General features: G+C 38.9%; 1 protein-coding gene across 16 annotated transcripts in view; it reads left to right on the forward strand.

Annotated features, from left to right (window-relative positions):
- Nucleotides 1-23001, forward strand: part of ptprsa (protein tyrosine phosphatase receptor type Sa) — a 245904-nt gene that overhangs the window by 22333 nt on the left and 200570 nt on the right. The window contains exon 2 of one of the 16 annotated variants that reach the window (XM_077535316.1): nucleotides 14835-14982. The exons of the other annotated variants lie outside the window; for them this stretch is intronic. The gene's annotated coding sequence lies outside the window, so the exon portion shown is untranslated. The remainder of the gene's footprint in view (nucleotides 1-14834; nucleotides 14983-23001) is intronic. 16 annotated transcript variants of the gene reach the window in all.

Raw genomic sequence — 23001 nt, forward strand, 5'->3', positions numbered from 1 at the left:
TCCTCATCTGGAGTTTCACTTCAACACTTTTCACTTATATGTGTAATATTATCTGGGAATAGATGGACTTATGTCTGTTAAAAATGGAAAGTAGTAGCATCGAACTAAGGTCATGCAGTCTAATGAGTATTGACTCATATTAATTACATCACCTGGGTTACTCATTGAAGTCAGTTAATGCAAATAAGTAGAATGAATTTTAATTTTGAGCATTAGCAGTGGGATGAATTTTTAGCCGGGATAAAATCTTCCTTTGTAATAAACGGTTTCCATTAACCTTTTGTAATGAAATACTTCCAAATCCACATAAATCCACACTAGCTTATTGTACTGATAATTGGAATGCATTTACATAACAATTACATTAGCTTAACTTGTTCTACCTTAATGGTGTTCTGTGATGCTGGCTATGGTGTCTAATTTAAGTACACATTTATATGTTTAATTAAAAATAAATAAATAAACCGAGCAGAGATTTGAATGTTGCAAAAATGCTGGCTTAGAATTCAAAAGGAAAGTGCCTGACAAAAGAAAGGCGACGTGACTGAGCAGTGCGAATTCCCTCAATGGCACTCATCCCTCCTCTTGTGTCTCACTTACGCAGTGTTGTCATTCACCTAACCTTGGTGACTGAGTGGAAGGTTTCATGGCGCCTGCCAGATCTTGGCACGACAACGCCGAGGGAAGAAACCTTTCATGGTGAGGCGCTTAGTAGATGTCTGATAAACAGCTCAAAAATATGTCACTCTCCTAACGTGACATTATGTCTGGCAAGAGAATATTTGTAATATGAAATCATACTAATATATTAGAGGCATTTTAAGTTAAACCAGCATAAACTAACCTACTGCAAAATATGCTTTCATTTAGACCAGTGCTATCCAAAAGAGCTGCATACAGAAAAATTAAGCTAAAATATGAGAAGCAAATATGTAAATATATAATTAAATATGTATATTTGTTTAAAAAAAAAAAAACAGCTGAGTTATGAAAGTCAAGATTTTTGTGTGGCCTCTTGCCCTGTTTCCCACTGGATTTGTCCCTGTACTGAGCAGCACATCTTGACATTCACAACAAAAAAACGAGCAATAGCTACTAAGCTCTTCTTGACATAGACCAGCAAGAAAAGCAAACAATGACAAATCCGAGGCAGGTATTGTGATTGGTGGAAAGTGAAAAAGTGAGAGATGAGAACAAATTTCTTCTTTTTCTTATCTTTTTCCTGCCATGCCACCCAATATGTAAAGCAAGTAGTACAATGTAGTCTAATGACAGGGGCCGTGTCTATTGTTGATCATGGGTGACAAGATTTTGAGAAATAATCTAATTGCGATACTTTTTTCCCCCTCAATGTTGCAATTATTTTTTTTCAAGGTCCTCTTTTAAAAAAAAATATTAAAAAAAAGCAATAAATTAATCTGTACAATAAACAAAATCAGATTCATTTTGCGGCAGATTGTTTTGGTCTCATAGGTTACACTTAACTCATTTGCTCCCAAAAACGTATAAATACGTTCTATTTTAAATGTTTTAAGTATCCCGAAGACGTACAGTGGTACCTCTACTTACGAAATTAATTGGTTCCGGAAGAAAGTTCTTAAGTAGAAAATTTTGTAAGTAGAGACGCATTTTCCATGTAAATGCCCTAATCCGTTCCGAGCCTCCCAAAATTCAGACATAAATGTTTTAGAAAGCATAAAAATGCATCAAAACATGTAACAAATACATGTTATAATTAGATTATTGCACAATAAATGAGAGTTCTGCGTAATGTAAAAACAAAGAATAGAGTAAAGAATAAAAATGATGGTCATTTACCTTTTTAACTGCTGCCTCATCGTTTTTTGCCCTCTTTGGTTCATGTTCTCTCTCAGAAGTGTTTTTTTCTGCCTGGTGTTTTGCAAAGAACTGAACCAAGGATGTTTTTTTTTGTTTTTTTTAAACAATGCTTCGTAAATTTCCAAGGCAAACATCATCTTAGTGAGCAAACACCCGACTGGTGAACACTTTTTCTGGCCGATTCTTTTAAACAAATTCTGAAACGTCATGGAAACTTCCGGTATGGCGAGGCATCGTTTTTCAAAAAAAAAAAAAAAAGGCCCGTCTCGTCGTAATTAAAAACTTACTGTGCCTTCATCAATCACCAATTGTTTGAATTTTTGCACAAATTCGTTGGCCGTTAGTTCATACATTTACGAAAAACTATCGGAACACTTCATGGGCCGCGGGATGAATGATTAGGACGCTGTATAGACACCGATCTAGTATCTAGGCTCATAGATACCTATGGTAAAGGTTCCTCTTAGCCAATGGGATGCCAGAACGATGCACAAACACCGATCTAGTATTTACACTCATAGGTACCTATGATAGGAAATAGCCATAGCCGAAAGTATGTTGCGTTCGGTAATGTATTTTTACCTTCGTATCTAGAAATTTCTTTCGTAACAGGAGGCAATATTTTCCCGTTGAGGCGTTTCGTAACTCGAAAATTTCGTATGAAGAGACGTTCGTAAGTAGAGGTTCCACTGTATTTATGTTTTTTTATGTTATTCTAATGTTAGAGCATACAGAAGGCTTTGATATAGCCTCTGACCTGAAGACGTCACTTAAAGCAATGGTAGTAATTACAAAAAACAGCCAGCAGGGGGCAGAAGAATATAGGAGATCAACCGTGGCTATGTTGAAAAAAAGCTCAATTACTCACAATTTTAAATAGATTTGTGAGTAATGATGAAACTTAGCTATATTGGAATGCTAATTGCTGCAAAACTGAAACCGATAAAAAATACTTTTTTTTTTTCCTGATTAAAGAAAAGACTTTAATCTTTCGTTTGGTAGGTTCCATGTTTTTATAGTAATAAAACAGAATATTCTGTGGGCCTTGCAAAGTCAGTCAAAATCCAGTAAAACAGTCGGGAGTGAAGGAGGTTGCTTCTGTGAAAATGGCCGGCAAATGACCCACAAATTAGTATGAAAGACGTTTATTCATCTGCTTCAAGTAGAGCTGTTGCCTTACTAAACACTTTGACATTCAGTCTGTACCCCAAGTAACAGTAGATGTTTTGATTGTTGTCCAGTGTATTAAATCCTAGCCACTGTCAGCTGGTACAGCATCCAACTTTCAGTAACATCATCCAAGATACGTGCTACAGATAAATGATGGAGGCAAAGATGGATTTGAGTCACATTGGCAAGTCTAAGACATACAGTACAATTGTGACCTCCATTAATTTTTTAGGTTAATAGAGGATGGCAGGTGCTTATGTCGATGCAGACAGGCACAATTGATGCTGATGACTTGAGTCGACATGTCCTGAGAGCAAAGGAATGACTGACTGGATACCCAAGTACAGATGAGGAATTTTCCCCTCGGGATGTTCCAGCCTTGAACATAATCGAGCCTGTCTACAGTCTAGGTGGATGGACTGCTCCAAAGAGATCAGACATGAGGCTAGAATGTGGAGAGCATGCCAAACACTCAACTGCAATGCTAGGAAAACACACCTTGACATGGCAATGACTTCTCTGCTTTTAATTCAAGGGATTAACTGGTGTTTGGGTCTGGTTTCAAATCCATGTCAGACTTGGGCCTTTTTTTTTTTTTTTTTTTGTGGAGTTTTCTTGTTATCCACAGTCCAACTTGATGTATGTCAAATGAAGTCTCCAGGTTCTCTTTTCGTAGACGGCACATATCCACTCAGGCGTAATAACTGTCACAGCTTGATTTTTGTGCTGGTGCAAGCCTATTTTAGCGTGTTGTAAACGCCCAACCTGGACGGGCGTTCTATTGGACCGAAGGCATTTTCATAGACACGTCCCCGGCCAACTGACAATTTGATGACTGAAAGTAGTCTAATCTTTAAAAGCAGGTCTAAGTTGTGGCGCAGGTGACACAGTGGATGACTGGTTAGCACGTCCGCCTCCCAGTTCTGAGGACTCGGGTTCGAGTCCATGCTCCGGCCTTCCTGGGTGGAGTTGGCATGTTCTCCCCGGCGTGGGTCTTCTCCGGGTACTCCGGTCTCCTCCCATATTCCAAAGACGTGCATGGCAGGTTGATTGGGCGCTCCGAATTGTCCCTAGGTGTGCTTGTGAGTGTGGATGGTTGTTCGTCTCTGTGTGCCCTACGATTGGCTGACAACCAGTCCGGGGTGTACCCCGCCTGCTGGCCAGGGCCAGCTGGGGTGGGCTCCAGCACCCCCCCGCAACCCTTGTGAAGAATCAAGAAAATTGATGGATGGATGAATACAAGGCAATCGCTCCTGCAGCCAACACTGCAATGTGCTGCTATTTTTAACGTCAACTCGGTTTATAGTTTCCCATGTGGTTACTATGTGTTTACATGTTGACCAGAATTCAACAAGGTCTGTAGCAGATGATTTTTTTTTTTTTTGTTTTTTGTTTTAAGCAGACCAAGACTGTTTAAGTTGCGGATCGCACTCATTTGAAGTGCAACAGGGTTTAAATGACAGGGTTCACACTTGATTGAATGAACACTATCAGATTGTACCCAACATGTCATCATTTTGTTTAACTGAATTAACCCTTTCACCACTGTAAATTAGCCATACATGTGTGTTAATGGTGGTCTGTCTTGAGTTGACTAGTGATCAGTACAGTGTACACTACCTCGCACCCTAACTTGCCCCTTCATAGCTATTTAAACACACATCACAATTGCATATAGTGTATTGCATAATTGAAAGAAACATTGTGCAAAAGCATACTTCCCATCTGTATGATCATTCATTCAAGTGGAAGTCTTTCAAGTGCCTCAATGTGCTTTTTGGAGCATTTAAATACCATGCGCCATTGATCGTCTTCTGTGGTCTACTGGCGTCAGTGGACCCACATATTAATTTGATTGAAGTAAGTAGTACAAGAGGTCAGAAAATAGGGGTGAAGAGAAGCTACCATTAAGCCTCGTTGACACCCAATCATCCACTCCATAAGAATCACACTCGAGTGCTACATCAGGTGTGTGGTGGAAAGTATGCAGGGAGCTAAAATAGCCTCAAATAAGCACATTTGTACTGTTGCTCAGAATGTAAATTGGATGGGCTTTCAAATCCAGCTGAGCCAGTTTGGTCAGAGGGGAGGGCATCAAGGCACAGTTTGGTCGTGGCACACACATGCTTCAAGGTTAGCCAAATTAGGAAAATGTTTCATACTTGCATCCATCGACGAGTCTGAAGATTACATCATAGGGATGCTCGATTATGGAAAAAAATAATAATCATGATTATTTTGGCAATAATTGGAATCAGGATCATTCCAACAATTTATTTTTTGGTACAATACAAGAACATTTTTAAGCATTTAAAAATACTAAGACCATTTTAAAATAAAAATAAAAAAATAAAATAAAAATAGAAACACTACAATTATGTGGGTTCCTTTAGACAGAATTTATTTATTTATTTATTTATTTATTCATTTATGTTGGCAAAAACTGTGCAGTAGGACAATCATTTATTTTTTTGGTACAAAACAAGACACACTTAAAAATATTAAAAAATAATTAAAAAAAAAATAGAAACATTATAATTATGTAAGTTCCTTTGGACCAAACAGAACTTAGAATAATATATGTTTAATAACCGTATTTTGACGAAAACTTGAAGTTGTAGTGCACCATGTGCACCGTACAGTAGGATGATTTTTAGGTACAAAACAAGAAAATGTTTAAAAGTAAAAAACAAATTTAAAAAATTAAGACAAATAAAATTATTTGAAACGCTATAATTGTGCAAGTTCCTTTTGAATGAAACTAAATGTATTAAATTAGTTAATTTCAGATGTGAAAAAGGTGAAAATGTATACATTTAAACAACTCAAAATTAGTATTAATCTTTTTTTATGATTATACTGATTTTGTAATTGTGGAGTCTAATAATTGAAATTGAAATTGAATTTCAATTAATTGCACAGCCCTATTACGTCACACTCTGTGGACAAGAAGCACTAATACTATATGGGATTTTGCTATTTGTATTTATTTATAATGCTGCTTTTTACAAGAGCCCGTCCTCTTGTCAAGATATTGAGACAAATTGCATCGTGACCATGAAAGCTACTCTGCTGATTAACTCTTTGAGGATGGCTTTTCATCTGTTGGCATTTGATGTACGACGTCTTTGCAAGCGCCACGGTCGAATGCAATCACGGGCCCTTTCATTGCTGGGGCCCTCTCAGATTGCCTGCTAGTTCTCCAGAGAGGCCATCCTTCAGAAAATATTGACTGCTGGACAGTGAGTGGCCGTGTGTGTACTAGTGGGGAGTCCGTTTTAGGGAGGAATTGTGCAGGATGTTGTGTGTGCCCGTGTGTGTGTTTCGTCCGTCTGGGACCATACAAGGAAGAATCAGACAGAAGCACTTAGAGGGCAAAGGTCACTCGGCTTGCCAACGTGAGAAGGGAAAATCTATTTTGCCCAATACATTGTCCCTAGTGCCCCTTGTTTACACATGTAGTCTGTCACTCATGAAAGATTCACACAAGTGATGATTGCAAAGCCATACATTATATTTTATAGTTAGTTTCTCTCTCGTCACTCAGGAGCTCAAAACAATTAAATGCTACTGAACATTTATGAATGAGGTTTTTCTTGATCCAGAGGAAATTTTTGATTAAACGTAACCTCATTTAGCAAGTAGGGATCATGTTGTGTTAAGAATGAAACAATCACTTTTTAACTCGTGTTAAATTAGATTCAGCCACCACTATTTATAGTGTCTCTTATTAACACCAAAATAAATTTAAGCATGCCTTTGCTGACATTTTTGTAGGCTCATTTTACTCACATCGCCATTGTCCACAGAGAATTTCCACAGCATTACTGGGATGTCAAAGGTATCAGCAAGTAGAAGAAAAGTAGAATACCATTTTAAGTATATTTTGGAATACAGAGACAAGGGTAGAGAAAATACAGCACAATAGTGGCTTTACAGAGTACAGGAATCCTATTATAATGTGTTTTGAGATTGGTTATGGTTAGTGGTGATGACAATATTGTCAGTTGCTACACAGTTACTATGTCTCCCGTGATGATGAAGTCAGCTGCTAAGTATTTGCTACAGTAGCTGTAATTGTCACTCTTGAGTGTTGTATTTGTGACTCTTATTTTGTCATATAGGTCTTTATTCTGTCATATAGAATTGTGCATAGACTTTGCAAGAGTTAATGAATAACATTTTTGTCAGTATGTTGAGGTTCCTTAGCCAAAGGTTTTTCTCAGCACATTGAGGTTTCCTATCGCTACTCTTCCATGCAAGCTGTTCTTTCATGTGTTCGAGGTTGCTTCCATGCATCCAGTCCTGCTCTCTCAAGTCGAGGTTTCTCCATCAAGTGTTTTCTTCGAGGCCATCTGAATCCAGCCCTGCTCTCTGATGTTACTTTGTCTTTTTGTATAGAAAGACTCTCTCCAGATTCCAGTGTCTTTTCTGCGTTTGGGTCCTAATTCTGCCGCTCATGTGACAAGATGAAAAGAAAACAAGAGGAAAACTGATCAAGGAGGCTGTCAAGAGGGCAGCAGGAGCTGCATTAATTTCTGGCAAGAAGTGGCTGTTTAATATGTGTGACACAAATGATTAAAAAAAAAAAAAAAGAAGTCTTGTTAAGTCTGGGCAATGGGCTAGGGTGACGATACAGAAACCTTACAATCTTACAAATGACATTCAAGCCTGGCTACATTTTTCAAAACCATACTTGAAATCTCCCTAATACGAGGTGGAAAATGTGTTTTGATCTGATGAAACTAAGGTTGAACTTTTTGGCATTAAGTATTAGTATATTCAATCTCAACAAAAAACAAAAAAAAAAGCCGATAAAAAGCAATGTAGACAAGCTTTTTGTTTTTTTGTACAATCATTTGAAAATTTCTAAATAGGTGATAAGTGTACCTGTCAAGCTGAAATGTTCTGATCTCTCTCCTCTCCACTTCTGAAAGGCAATTCAAGCTCATTGTGTCTTGCAAAAGCCCAACTTGATAGTTAACTGGATATCAAGTGACAGTAAAGTGGTAAGGGTCAAGGGACGATGGTATGCTGTGTTTACGGTTAGACAGTGACAGTTTGGATGGTGATCTGTGTGACGGCAAGACCAGGTTGTCATTTTCTGAAACAACGATAAAGATAGAGATCCATTCTGAATGTCTTGTAAATTAGTTTATCACGGAATTGGACCACTTAGATTAATTCCTAGCCCTAAAACATTATGGCAGATGCTGAAATGAGGGTCATTTATTTTAGAGTTGTCATTATAAGCAACTAATATTTTGAGAGGAATTCTAGTCTTGGCATATTTCCCATATATCAAGCTGTAAATAGCTTAAGTAAGGACTTGGTACTCAAGACATGGGGAAGTTTCAGTGGTCGAGTTGATGCCTCAAACATCTGGTGTGTATTTATTTAACATAAAGACAGCATCATTAGCTCGCGCACATTAATTCCCGCCTGTGCTATGAGCTTTCTGCCTGAATGACAGTAATTATCACTTCACTCTTTACGTGGCAGCACTCTTGATGTCTTTGTTTAATCCGAAGCGGGAGTCCTAACTCAGAAGCCCACGCGGGTGTGAGGCATCACCAGTGTTGAGTGTATTGGTTGTTCGTGATGTACTGTTTTGCGAAAATTGAAACTTCACAAAGCAAAGGATATTTTCAATGATTTTTTTTTTTTTTATCAAATCAAATGATTGAAAATCATCATTCAACTCAACTCTATATTCATAAGCACTTCAAAACAAGCACAACCTTTTTTTTTTCTTTTTTTTTCTTTTTTTTTTTTAATGGAACAACAGAGGCCCCAGAATTGAACCCTGTGGAACTCCATGTTCATATTGCACATATTCGCCTGACCACTTTCTTTTTTTTCTTTTTTTTTTTTTTTTGCTTGACATAGCATGAAGTAATTACAATAATAAAGAAATCACACGACGTACCATCACACCAGTCACAAATCAACTACTGAGCGCACCAAACTTCCTGTAGCACAGATAGGCCGATCAATGTAGTGTGATCACATGCAGCCAATGATAGCCGCACAGAGCGTATCATCATGAATCATATGAAGCGGGTATGTGTCTTGACCTTCACCAAACGGTACTTAAGTTGCTGCCGTTTTACAGTCAGGAGCTTGACATTAGAAATGAGAAAATTGCCATTAATTTCATGCAATTGTAAGGAAAAACTGCTATGTTGGGATATATAGGTCATCCATTAATAACCACACAATTGCATGATAAAATTAAGTTAGACAAGGTGAGAATGACCATCGAGCCCCGAAGAAGAATTTTTTGTTCTAATCTATGTGTAAGACTTAGTCACATCTTTATTTGATCATTGCGGATGGAACATTTCGCCTCAAAACAGTCAAATCCCTTGATTGTTTAAAACACACGTAACCTCAAAGTCCAAACCATTGATCAGATCCATCCATCTGGCGTCTCTGGAAGAGGGTAAAAAGGAAGCTGGACAGGACGTCAAGGTCATCTCAGGATTCAGGCTTGAGCTGAAAACATGTGGCATCAACTGTCATGTTGCACCTATTGCCTGCTCAATCTGTCCAACAATATTGGGTGCAGCAGATGGGGTGTTGTGGGGGGAATCAAGGTCTTGCCCTTTTTCAACTGTCTTGCGCTGCTCTAGGGTAACAGCCTCTGGGGTAGGTAATAATGGAGTAATCCTCTTATCTGTTGCGGCTTCCCTCACAGATCATTTTTCTTCTGCTTCAGTTTATCGTCCCATTCTGAGATGACACAAGGCTGAATATTTTCCCATTGGAGTTGTCTGCTCATTTTTGATGTGGATTATACTGACAGGCTGTGCTGTAAAAGGGAACTTACACCATCATTGTCAAAGTCAAAGCAGTGACTATTGATGTGGAACTCCACTGATATGAGGAGTGGAACCCCTCTCAACTGATTAGGTGATTATTGCTACTGTTCTGCTTGCGGATGTTCTCATTCATCCAGGTCATATCTTTCTCTGTTTTACTGTTCATAGTGTGAAAACTCCATTAAAACGGGTCTAGCTATAATCAAACATTGGCGCTGAAGAATGTTTAACACTACAGGGAAAGAAATGCTAGATTATCACGTACACTGCCACTTGTGTTGCCATGGGTGGACGTGCTGCCTGCGTGACAAGGACAAACACTTTGCTGCTCTAAGACTGAGAGACAAGCACGGCGTGATGAAGAAGAACTCTCTTCACGCTTTCTTTCAGCGTCACTGGGCACAAGACACATCGAACCTTAGCATTAGTATGCTTCTCTGGAAAGTTTTACATTTTTTTGACTGAGATACGAGAAAATAAGTTTGGTGAACTTTTGTACCCTTAGCAACGCATTCGTATGTCTTTGATTTTTGGTATGTACATCTTTTATCACATATATTTTGCTTAATGTCTTGGGGTTAGTATAAAAGGTGATGTCGGATACTTCACTATATAGAGTTTTTTGGTCTACCACATCATCTGCATCATGCATGTTACTCTGTCCCAGTTCTTCTACTCAACTGGCACCGGGGAGTTCGTTTAACAGCCGGTTGAGTAGAAGCATCTGTGGCTAAAGCCAAACTGTGGCAGGGTTTTTATTTTCTGGACCTGGTTTTGACCACTCTGATCAAAGTGAGAGAAACGGGCAGTTTGGTCATGGTAAAGTCGACTCAACGTAGTTGGATTGGGAGAGTAGCAGAAAGGGCCAGAAACATACTTTCAGCTTCACTGTTGGGTGCTCCAAAAGCAAGACGTCAAAAAAACAAAAAAAACATGAAACATTATTGATGAATTAAACCTAAAACACCAAAGTTTAACTATAGCACCATTTGAAACAAAGTTAGAATGTGTTTCTCAATATATATATATATATATTTTTCAAATCAAGACATTTTAATTATTTAGTAAGTTTCACAAACAGTAATACAAGGAAAAAATATATTTAAAAGAACACACCACTAATAACTCAATTTCAAGTAATGGATTAGACATTGTGAATAAAGGATAAAAGTGCAAATATCTCTGGCCAACGTATTACCGTATTTTTTATTTTTAAACTGATTAAGTAACAAAATAAGAACATACCATGGGCAACGCCATTATCCTGGTCACGTGATCGTGATGACATATCCGTCGCATAATCGACAGCCGCCGTCATTCATTTGAATGGGAGTTTGCTGACGTAATGGGCAAGAAAAAGACAGTCTTCTATCCCGTCGCGGGGGGTGGCTTTGGGCAGTAGGCGGGGTACACCCTAGACTGGTTGCCGGCCAATCGCAGGGCACTCAGAGATGAACATGCATCCACACGCACAAGCATACCAAGGGACAGTTCGGAGCACCCAATTAACCTGCCATGCATGTCTTTGGAACGTGGGAGGAGACCGGAGTGCCCGAAGAAGACCAGAGAGAGAGATATGACTGGTTAATTGTCTGAAATGAAGTTTGGTGACTTGTGCATCAAAGGACGGTTTTAAATGACTACCAGGTTCCGTGCTTCTGTCCACACGTTTTTTTGATGGGCGTCAAGGGAGGAAAAATTATTTGTACTGCTAGGACTGGGGCCAGTGGGTGTAATTATAACCTAGTGTTGTTTAATTTTAGAAGGATTGTTGCCATCGAGTTTTGAATTTCTGACAGGCCGTTATGCATAAAACATCACTGGAGTCAGGATTCATGAGGCTGTACACCTGAGTATCGTATGCAAAGCAATGGAAACTGATATTGAAGTTGCAATGGATTTTCTCAAGGGGCAGCATACATACAGTATGGTGAAAAAATTGATCCTGGGGAGACCCAATAACAACAATGGCACAGGAGGAAATGGCATCTCCAAACATTCAGAGAGGTTCTCCTAGCAGGATGGGAGGTAAACCAATTTAGAGCCACAGCACTGAGGACAACATTGTCTTTTAGACAATGATGTGAACGTTGTTTGTGTCATGTGCTGGTCAGGTTAAGTTTGAGTTCATGAGCTGTTAATTTGGGTTCACGACCGTGAGGTCAAGTGTCTGTTTTGTACTGATGTAACCATCATCTAGTTTCAACTAGTTTTAGGCTATGTGATGTCAATCTTTAATCCTTTAGGTGATGTCTAGACCTATGTGATGTCGTTCTTTACTTGCTACAACTAATCAGATCGCTTCACTGTCTATAGTAGCAGTCTGAGAATTGTGTGTGTTGCCGGATTATTGCTTTCTGCCCCTCTGTGCAACTCTCTTTGTTTCTTGTCCAGTCAAGTTTGTCCTACGCCTCTCGATGTGAATAAATAGTTAAAACCTTATTTGTGTCTGCGCTTTTGGATCCAACCTCCAGCACATGACAATTTGAAACTGCAGGGGTTGGCAACTGGGGCCATATTTTTTTTTTTCCCAACAATTCTAAATTATATATAGTTTCATCAGACGAACCTTGGTTTTGCTCCTAAAAAAAATATCTCAGTAGGGATGGAATAATATCAAAAGGACACGTCAGACATGGACACGGTATTGCAGTAAGTCTCACTGTATTGCAGGAAAGTTCACGGTACACACTGCTTTAGAGGTTGAAGAGAATTGAAATGGAGTAGCGTTGATACCTTGAGCACAGTCTTTTCAATGTTGTCAGGAAAGTTAGCCAGATTTTTTTTTACCATTCATAAAATAAATTATCTATCGGACTTAATTTTTTCACTAAAATTTATAACAGGCATCTATTTATATCCAAAAGTCTTAACTTCTCATCTTTTGTTTAACCTAAAGCAGTTATTAATTTCCCCCTCTGTTATAGCTGGCTGTGAGGTATATTGTCTGTACATATGCTCCCCAACGTTCTGCTAATGGCTTTGTATTATCCCACTGTGATGATGGGTTGTAAAGAAAAAACACCCCGTTGTGATGACTGTTTTTCACAGAATGGCGACGCAGGCTTCACATTACTTCAACTGTGTGTGTGCATGTACAGTTCTGTCATAACTGTGACTCTAGTACGGTTCACAAAATCCACAGTACAGTTCATATCACAATTCTTATATTTGAGCGCATTTCATTTTTTTTTCTGTCGTAAAAAAAAAGTTTACCAGCGCTTGTGTTTCAGTTAAATGTAATGTTTGACTCCGTTGATCTACAAACACCACAAATGATTAATTGCCTCGTCAAATGCAATCTGTAGGTTGCAAATTTGCTTTTCACAAAATAATTCACACTAATTTGACTTCTATTTGAAGGTAAGTCATTTAAATGTGTCACCTTTGTTAACCTGTCACTCTTTCAACTCTTTGATAATCCCGTTCAGCAAACTGTTTGTCCACATTGTATTGGAAGAATTTCCTTCTTTGGCAGCTTTAGATCAAGTTTAGCAGACTGAGTCTGTAGTATCTTTTAGCTTGACTTAACTATCAATTTAGCAAAATGTTTCCACTTGTGTTTGATCGCGGCAGTTGCGAGCACGCTGAATGGGAATTCATTCACGCCACACTCTCAGACAGAAAAAAGAAAGTATGAAAATCTCTACGAACACCTCTAGACCAGTCAGATAATCAAGTCAGACAAATATGTCGGTATTTACCAGTGGGCGGTGGTTGGACTAAAACAATCTTGCCCAATCCTTGTCTTCGAGGGCCGGGGTCCTTCAGGTTTTAGATGTTCCCTTACACCAACACACCTGAGTCTTATAATCAGCTCATCAGCAAGCTCTGCAGAAACCTGATAACAATCCTGATTTTTAAAATCAGTTGCGTTGGAGGACGCAAACATCCAAAACCTGCAGGACTACAGCCCTCGAGGACCAGGATTGGGCAAGCCTGTGCTAAAACTTTGTCTAATATTATTGCTATTTAGTTCACAGTAAAGTACGATCAACAGCTGTAAACAAGAAGAATAACAAAAATACTGTAATTTACTAGATAAACCTTCTGCCTGTTTCTGTCACTCTTAAAATAATGGTTCTGAAAAACATGAAAGGTTACCTTGCCTAACATAAGCCAGCAACTGCAACGTCACTCTTGCGTGTATATTCTGATGCATTTCATCGGCTAAAAGACCAAGAATTCGTCAAAACACAACAAAACGATGTAGCTGCTCTCCCGTATTTAAAGGTATAAGAGTGCTAGAGTGCTCCCGGCTCTAGTGGTAGAAATGCGGTATTGCGCTTTTGGCCTTAACGGGTTAAGGGCCGCTGTATAATTCACTGTGTCAGGCAAGGAAAACACACATTGCTACAGAAAGAAGACGACATCTACGATAAAGACACAAATTGGGATATATTGACAGACTGGACTCCCTCACATTTACTCCATTCAAAATGGAACCAGAAATCTGCACGATGTTCACAAAAAGTTTTACCAACAAGATAGGGAGAGCTAGAGAGAGAGAGAGAGCGTAAAGATGAATTTTCTGGACCCTCAAAGTGTTTCTCTTGTTGTTTGAACACACTTTGGTCATACTCAGCCAGACCTTCATTCATAAATCATACCGCAAAATACAATCTAATGGAGGTAGAAGACAGGGGGCTTTGGGAGATGTATTGGTTGCTGCAGAGGGACGAGTCGGGCCCATTTTTCAACTATTATCAGTAGCATCCCGGAATTTGTCTGAGTCAATACAACTGAATTGGTTTTGACAGCCATGTCTATCGTGTAAAATAAAAGATATCTTATGCCGACAAGCAAATCAGCTTCCATGTTGTAGACACTCCAGGCCTCACTCATGGCTAATTGAACAAGAAATGCTGGATGATACAGTATTACTGTATATACAGTGTCAGAATTTGTATGATTCAATACGACTGAATGCGTATTGACAGCCACGTCTATCACAAAAAGTAAACCCGTTTTTCATGAGCCATTTCCACTCTGAACCAGCAGCCACCGTGAAAGATTTCTGTTGAAGAAAAGTTCCCCTGGGAGGTGCAGAGCCAAAGCTGCGGTTGAAAAATGACGTTCCCACACAATTATGCGAGGACAGTGTGTGATCCTCACCTCTTTGCTGCATCCGGTGGTCAAGTGAAAGAAGGTGGGCGTTTGTGGTTGGAGTCTGCTCATTGTGTCATGGCTTTACCCTGCAATCAATGGATGCTATAGTGAACGAATGCTGTTCTGTTTCCTCTCCTGTTTATCATTTTTGTAATGGTACACTGTCGGAGTAGTTCAAAACAACCATTAAATGCTTGTCTGAAAGCTAATGAGACAAAGACCCAGTTCCAAAACTCTAAACTGGAAGCCTAATTCCTCTTTGCCTCTGGGGTCTTTTGGCGAGCAGAGAGCTCTACGGGGAACATTGTGAGAGTGCCATCTCCCAACTGTCTATCCTAATTCTGCCGCCCGGCATAGTCGGATAAAGACCCCACCGGCACAGCCGGCAGTGTTTCAAGTCTGATTAATCTTCTGATTAGGTTAATCCAGCAATGCTTCAATAGAGGGAAAGCAACCCCCTCTGAAAAGTGCCCTCTTGGAAAAGAGAGCCATTGTGTTCACTCTTTTTCAGTGTAAGGGTGTTGGGATCTGACTAGTGATTATCTTGAGTCTCAGGTGTAAGATGCTTATCAGAAATCTCCACCTGCATTCTGTTTTCACGGGCATTTAATAGGATTTCATTCTGAAATTAATCTTTAATTTGACAGATAAGAGATTTCAAAATCATTTAATAACTGGCAATTTTGGTAGCACTAAGGTCTTTATATATTTTATTTATCTTGTGTTAATTTACATGTCATAGTGTGCTCAAGTTTGAGAAAATGTATAAAACAAATATAGACCCAATTATTCAATTACAGAAAAATGTGATTCGAATAATGAATAAGGTTGGCTACAGAGAATCAACTAACCAATTATTTATTTAATCTGATATTTTAAAAATGTATGGATATCATGTGTTTGAAAACATTGTAAATTATTTTTTTCGTGCAGTAAATATATGCACATCTGCCCTTTATTGATAATTAGGCCAGTATTTGTTGCTCATAACGATATCTCGTTGTTGTTTATAACCATGTTATTTGCACAATGACAAAATGAATAAATATTGAATATTGAATAAAGAATAGCCTACCTGTTTGTATTTCGATTTTTTTTTTTTTTTTAATTAAGAGAATGAGGCTATAATTTAAGGGGTTGATTTATGTTTGTCATAAACTGAGGACCAACATAAAATATATAAATGTGTTTCAATTTTGGGTGTAAAATTGTGGAATGGACTTGATGTTGCCTTGGGATTTAAGAAAAAATAAATAAAATAAATAATGTGTATAGTGCCAATGATAAAATGTATAACATTTAAGAATTATAATGTGATGTAGTATTTTGTTTTGTTATAAATAATGGGATTCATGGGACTAGGCAAAAATAAACCTGGTGCTTCAGCTTATTCCTTTTTAGTTCATTGATTTCTTCGAAAGGATGTTTGTTTACTTTTCTGTTATGTATGGAGCTGCAATAAACTTCATTCATATATCCATCCATTCATTCAATTGAAAAGAACATGAATCAACATTTAATATAATTTACCATTTCAACTGCTTTTTAAACTCCCATCTAGATGATAAAGTGACACTCGTGTCACTTCCCATTTTATCATATTTTTGGATTTTCTATAATAAATATTGAAGCCATAATGTATTCATGATTAGGATTATAGAATCATTGTAATGTTCTGCAACGGAACAGTATGCTGAATGTTTTATCCCATTACATTTTTATTTATTTATTTTTTTCCATTTTTCCTTGCCCTCTTGTGGTGCGATCGGGATGTCGTTAACATTTGTTAGTTGTGGCCATGTGAACCCCTTTGAGACTCTTTTGTGATTAAGAGTTATATAAATAAACTTGACGTGATACTACTGTTGTTCCGATACCGATACTGGTATCGGCAGAGGTGCATAAAAACAGTGGTATCTGTATCGGTGACTACTCACAAGTAACATGCCGATACCATTAATTCCAACGCTAATATAGAATTTTGGATGCAGCATCTTGTGACTTGCTCATGCATAACATTCACTGATATATGACATGTTCACTGCATGCCGATCTAAGATATCCTATTGGCCCTTGAATGCTCTGAACCAATGGAAGGACAGCTTTTTCATGTTGAGGAAAATAAAATCTTAAGTATCGGTATGGTATCGGTATCGGCCGATACTGCAAAGCTGAGTATCGGTATCGGGAGCCAAAAAACGGTCTCGGAACAACACTACTTGATACCCAGCCTATCCCCAGTATTAAACACTGAATAAGTTACCATGTATCTTTTATTTATTGTATAATATATTCCACTAACTACTAATATATTAATTAGTAGAGTAGAATTAAATAGTCCTGTATATGGCTGTAAGACCCTCTTACCGTGTTTTTCCACTTATATAGCTGCACTCAACTGTATTGGGTTTACAATACTTGCCTTGTGATTTCACACTAAACACATTACTGTATATCACTTGTTCAAAGTGACTTTGTATATGCGGCCTCAGTTCTCCAAATAACGTGTACAACCTGTGTTTGATTGAGACCCTGGTTATTGTTCAAAGGCACCCAAGGTAATGAAAGTCATGTAGAAAGAAAAAGCTTTTCAAAGACCAGCGGAAGCTACAATAGGAGTCATTTCCTGATTTATCGCCACTGTTGCAGCAATGAATAGAAGATGTTAATGAAGGTCAAATGACAAAACACTTTCCTTGGGTTCATGGTGAGGTGGGGTCTATTAAATACTACCCACTGTTACACACACACACACGCGCGCGCGCACGCACATGCTCAACTGCTTAATGATCAGAGAACATTCATTTAGTAGCTCCTGTTCTATAGAGTAATGTTTTTCCAAAGGTTTACATCCAATTAGCCTTTAGCCTCTGCAAATTACACACACACGCATACGCACGCACACAAAAAAGAAAATGTGCAATCCGCAAAGCCAATTTTATATGTAATAGTCTATTTATTGTAACTAATGAAGCTTTTGAGATTCATAATCCTGTTGCTTTTGACATGCTGTCTTAGTCTGTGAATTTGGTTAGTTAATTGATACTATGGTGAGGATTTTCTTTTGGGTGCACTGTCAGAGATGCTAATGTAGTTGTGGATTGTACTTTTTGACTACCGGCACTTACAGTACTTCAGTAAAATATCCTCATGTTCAAGATGGCGGTGTCCTCCAGTGCAGTGGTTTATCGAGCTCCTTGGTTTAACCCCCGTTACGAGCTGATTTTAGTGCCATCTCGATGAGTCGTGTAGTACAGTGCAAGTACAACTAGTACAGCTCACCAATTTAAAGAGAGTTCAATGGAAACTACTTCATCTACATTGGAAAGTACTCTTGGTAGACTGCAGCTCCTACAAACCAAAGAGTAAACGACGACGGAATCTGCTAGCCGAAAGCATTGCTTGTGGCAGCAAAAGTGAGGTAAACGTGCCAAATGGCTAACTCAGCTAATGGCTAGCAAGCCACCGATACCATCAATCTTCCAAGTGTGATAAAACGGACTTACTTAGCTTGAGGTTGGGTGGTTCCAGCAAGATTAAGACAATTAGGAGAAGAAACGTAAGGGTGGATGCTGTATCTGTCATGGTTTGGGTTTAGCTTGATTTTGGTACTTTTGTCATGGCTCAGGTTTAAATTTGGTTTCATTTGGTTTTGTCCTCATGTTTCTTTTAAGTGTTTTGCGTTGTTGTCCTTCTGTGCCCACCCCTAGTCTTGTTAAGTATTGTTATGTCCACCTGTGTTTGCTTGCCCTTCCTCATGTGTCAACCAATCAGCATCCTCTGCCACTTGTGTCTTGCCCAACTGTTTATAATTGTGCCAATTAGTGTTTGTGTATTTAGTCTCTTGTCTCCCCGCTGCCCGCGTTAATTCATTGTGGTTTCCTCCTGTCATGCTGCCTGTTTTGTCCCCCATGTTTTGAATTGCTGTTTTTGTTGGATGTATTCATTTGTTAGCCAGATCCTTGTTTTTGTTGAATTAAATCTTTTTTTTTTTTGACTGCACCTCTGCCACCACGCCCTGTTTCCCTGCACCTGGGTCCTCTCCCTTCCACATCAAAACATTATCTATATCGAGAAAAGTTGGTGCCCAAAGAGTTTTACGACACCATTACTGTCTAACCGCACCAGAAGCCAATGCAGAAGTGAGAGCATATTCCTATGCTCATAAAATCAATGGTCACTTCACCTCCAATGACCTTTGGAGCATGTGGAAAGGCATTAAGTGTATCCCAAACTATAACACCGGAGATGCACAATGCTCAAAATATCCATCCCTGCCAAATACCCTCAACCGGTTCGTCGCCTACTTTGGATAGTAGTCGTGATGTAAACAAAATGTATCAAATTGGTTTGAAAAGAGCACGACATCAAAGATAAACTCCCCATTATGTTGGAGCAAATATTCCTTTCTGTTTCTATAATCAATTAGTGACAGTTTAATACTATTTGCAAACTGTGTAATTTTTTTTTCTCGACGCGTCCAAGCGGAATCCAAGTGTCTTCTCTCTCTCTCTAGTCTGTCATCCAGCATCTTTCCACATTAATATCTAGGAATGTTTTGTACAATTTTAACAGCTCAGAGGATTTTCTTTCTTCTGACCCCACCCATAACTCTCATTTACCATTCAGTAAGTCACCCTTGAGACAGTTGTGACTATTTTGAAATGAAGGGCAGTTTAGCCCTCGCCGTTTACCATTTTCGCACCAATTAGCATATAACTAGCCCAACATCGAGACCCTTTCCCAACTCCACAGGGGAAACCCAGAGCCACAACCACCACTTTTAAGATTGGATATCACCCCTTAAAACCACATTGCTTCAAGTTACACCGGGCACCCACCTAAATGGGCTTAAATATTTAATTGGGGCAGCAGAACAGTTACATCTTGGGAGGATGGCATAGCTTTAATTTATTTAAGAAGTCCACAGAGGAAGAGTTATTTTCGAGGCAGAAAACTGCAAGGAGACGTATCAGTGTGGCAGTTTTCCGTTCAGCCCAAGGGGCTTGTGGGTAGATTCGTCTCGCAGGGCACCTCACAATAAACGTTCTTTTCATGTTCACGCAGGTAAAACAAATGTGCAAAGTGCAGAAACAATTTCTTGGCCGTGCTGTACAACAATGTGAAGGCCTTAATAATTTACATAACGTTTGCGAAATTTGAATCCTTTTACATTTTACAACAGTAAATTGATTTACTGACCATGTTGCCCCACAATTTATTTCATTGCGTATCATTTTACTGCTTGAAGAGACTGCTGTGAAGAAGAGGATGCGCCTAGCTCCCTAACTCCCGCGCGCACAGCAAGTGTGAAACAAAAGCGCTGTCACTCGTAATTACATGTGGCCCGATTTACATCACCAGGTGTGGCAGGTGTTCTGTGTACTCAAGCCGGGGCAACAAACATTCATGCAGTAATTTATTCTAATCACTATCAAAGCTGCCACTTATCCACAGTGGCGGGGGGGTTGTTTGTGTGGGTGAAAGTAGGGTAAAGAGGCGATGGGTGGGGGCGTGAAAGGCTGCTGGTGGTGGCACGCTATCATGCAGTTCATCCTTAATGAGTGTGGATTAGCACGGATGATCCGGGCTTTGCAAAACCCCTGGTCCAGGCCCGTGTGTGTGTGTGTGCGTGTGTGTGTGTATGTGTTTGTACATCATGATGCACAAAAAAAGTCCATTTGGAAAGCTTGGCCACCATATTGTGTCACTTTTAGGGTATGGCATAGTTTTAACTTTTAAAGTTGGGGAATGAGTATAGTTCTGGTGAATGTAAAATGTGTGAAATTATATTTTGTGAGTCTGTGCATGCTTCCTGTCAATCATACACGGCACAATACCGCCTCCTCCTTCCCCACAGATGAACATAAGAGCTGATTAATATTTCTCTGCAGTGTTTTTCAGCCATCAATTTAATTAATTGTGGTCCTTTGCCATTTGTGATGGAATAACAAAACCTATTCCTTTGTCTTTTTTTAAACAAAAATCAACATCTTGGCACGGAAATGAAATTGTCAAGATTTTTTTTTCACATTAAAATGTGCAATGAGCCATTGCTGCCCTGCTGTGAAAATCTACGATTGACACCCACACAAAAAGTTTGCAATTATCGAAAGAGGCCACATGATGGCAGAAACAAACACTTTTTTCCTATTTGACAGGGTTATGGCCATACTAAATAAAGGTCCTCCTCTCAGTTTGGCACAGGCGCAACACCAGATGGCACCAGAGCAATATTTTTACGTGTGACGTGGTTTTGGCTCGAAAACAAGGATAGCAAAGAGGCAAGTTTTTCAGCAGATAATGGTAGATACTAACCTGGCAATAGATATTACATGTCCACCTGGTACCTCTCCACAGTAATTTTGTCGGGAAAAGGCGGGACATTCTGTACAATAATTCAAGCTGATTGGTCGATGCGACATTCTACACGTTTGTTTTAACCAATCACGGCCACGGGTGAACATTTCGTGTACGTTCCTGTTAAAGGGTGGAAAAAGACGAACATCTTACCATCTAGAAATGCCTCACTGTTCAACATTCAACAAGAGTGAGTAATTTTGCAAGAACAGAATTTATTGCAGCGTCCATTCGTCCATGTTAGGTTTGTTTGTTAGCTCCGGCGTCGGCGCTGGCTTCCTGGTTTTGTCACAGTTGCATATCCCGCCCCCCCAAACACAATGTCGCTCTGTGATTGGTCCTAACCACTAGGGATTTTGGAATGGCGGTTATCAGCGGGAGCGGTACAAGATGTATTCTCCGGAGTTTGTGAACTCGCAAATACCGCGAGAATTCATCTTGTGAGAGCAGATAGGTAGATACTGGCGGTCTAACAAAAAACAGTTTGAAAGAATAAAAATAATGTGAATGCATTGAATTGAACCAAATTCAATAAATCCATTTTGAGATACTTGTATATCGAGATAAATATCAAATTGTTTTTGATTGGATGTAAATAAAAAATAATTAAAAACTAATAGGGAGGCACGATAATATCGGTGGCCGATAATTATCGACCAATTTGACGTCAAACAGATAAACCAGATAATAGAGAAATGTGGTGATAATTATCAGCAGTTTGATTTCATACAGATAAACCAGATAATAAAGAAATCCAGCAATAATTATAGACATGCCACGTTGGTCCATCTGTTGTGGTTGGGGCTCATATCAATAAAATTCAGGTTCATGGTGCTTTACATACATTGAAACATTGTGCAAAGTTTATACATTGTTTCATTATATTTGTTAGACTTATAGTAGGACTCGAAAGTATATTTGTATTCAAGTTAATTTTGCAAACAATTATCGGCTTAATTACTTACAAGCGGTTATCGACATCGGCACTTCTAAATTATCGGTATCGGTTGAAAATAGCATTATCGTGCATCCCTAAAAACTAATAATAAAAGGAAACGCCACATTTACAGTACTGGAAAGTTCATTCAAACATATGTAAAATAACAACAAAAAGGTCATTCATTACATCATTGAACCATACCATATCGAATCTAATTGTCATACCACTGAGTCTATTGAAAACCATGTGAAATTGTCTTTTGTGGAGCAATATACACCCCTAATACACTTCAAACTAAATCCGCAAAATGGTAGATTTGCAATGACCAAATCCCGCATATTCTGGGGCTGACTACCTATAAAATTGCCCGAGGACTCTAAATTCTACTATCCGGAAAAAGTCAGTATGATGTGACATTTAAATTTATGAACCCATACTTGTTTCCATATATGTCATTCCACTTCTTTATAACCACTAATTTATTTATCATTGTTTTACTGGACCAGATAACCCCCCCACTCGATATCATAAACCACAACAGTATTTACGGTACAATGTCAGATGAAAATCACATCAGACAACTGATAGAGTAGCATAGTAGCAGCCATAAACATGTTCCCCTGTGATATTATTTATGATTACAACCCCCAACTCCGTACACATTTGACAGCTTCCCCACCCACGAGCCAGCCAGGCTTGGGAACACAGATGTGACCACCTCGGCACCTTTCCAGCCTCATGTCGCCACTGCGCCTTATC

Source organism: Festucalex cinctus, chromosome 10 (assembly GCF_051991245.1).
Source record: "Festucalex cinctus isolate MCC-2025b chromosome 10, RoL_Fcin_1.0, whole genome shotgun sequence".
Classification (NCBI taxonomy): Eukaryota; Metazoa; Chordata; class Actinopteri; order Syngnathiformes; family Syngnathidae; genus Festucalex; species Festucalex cinctus.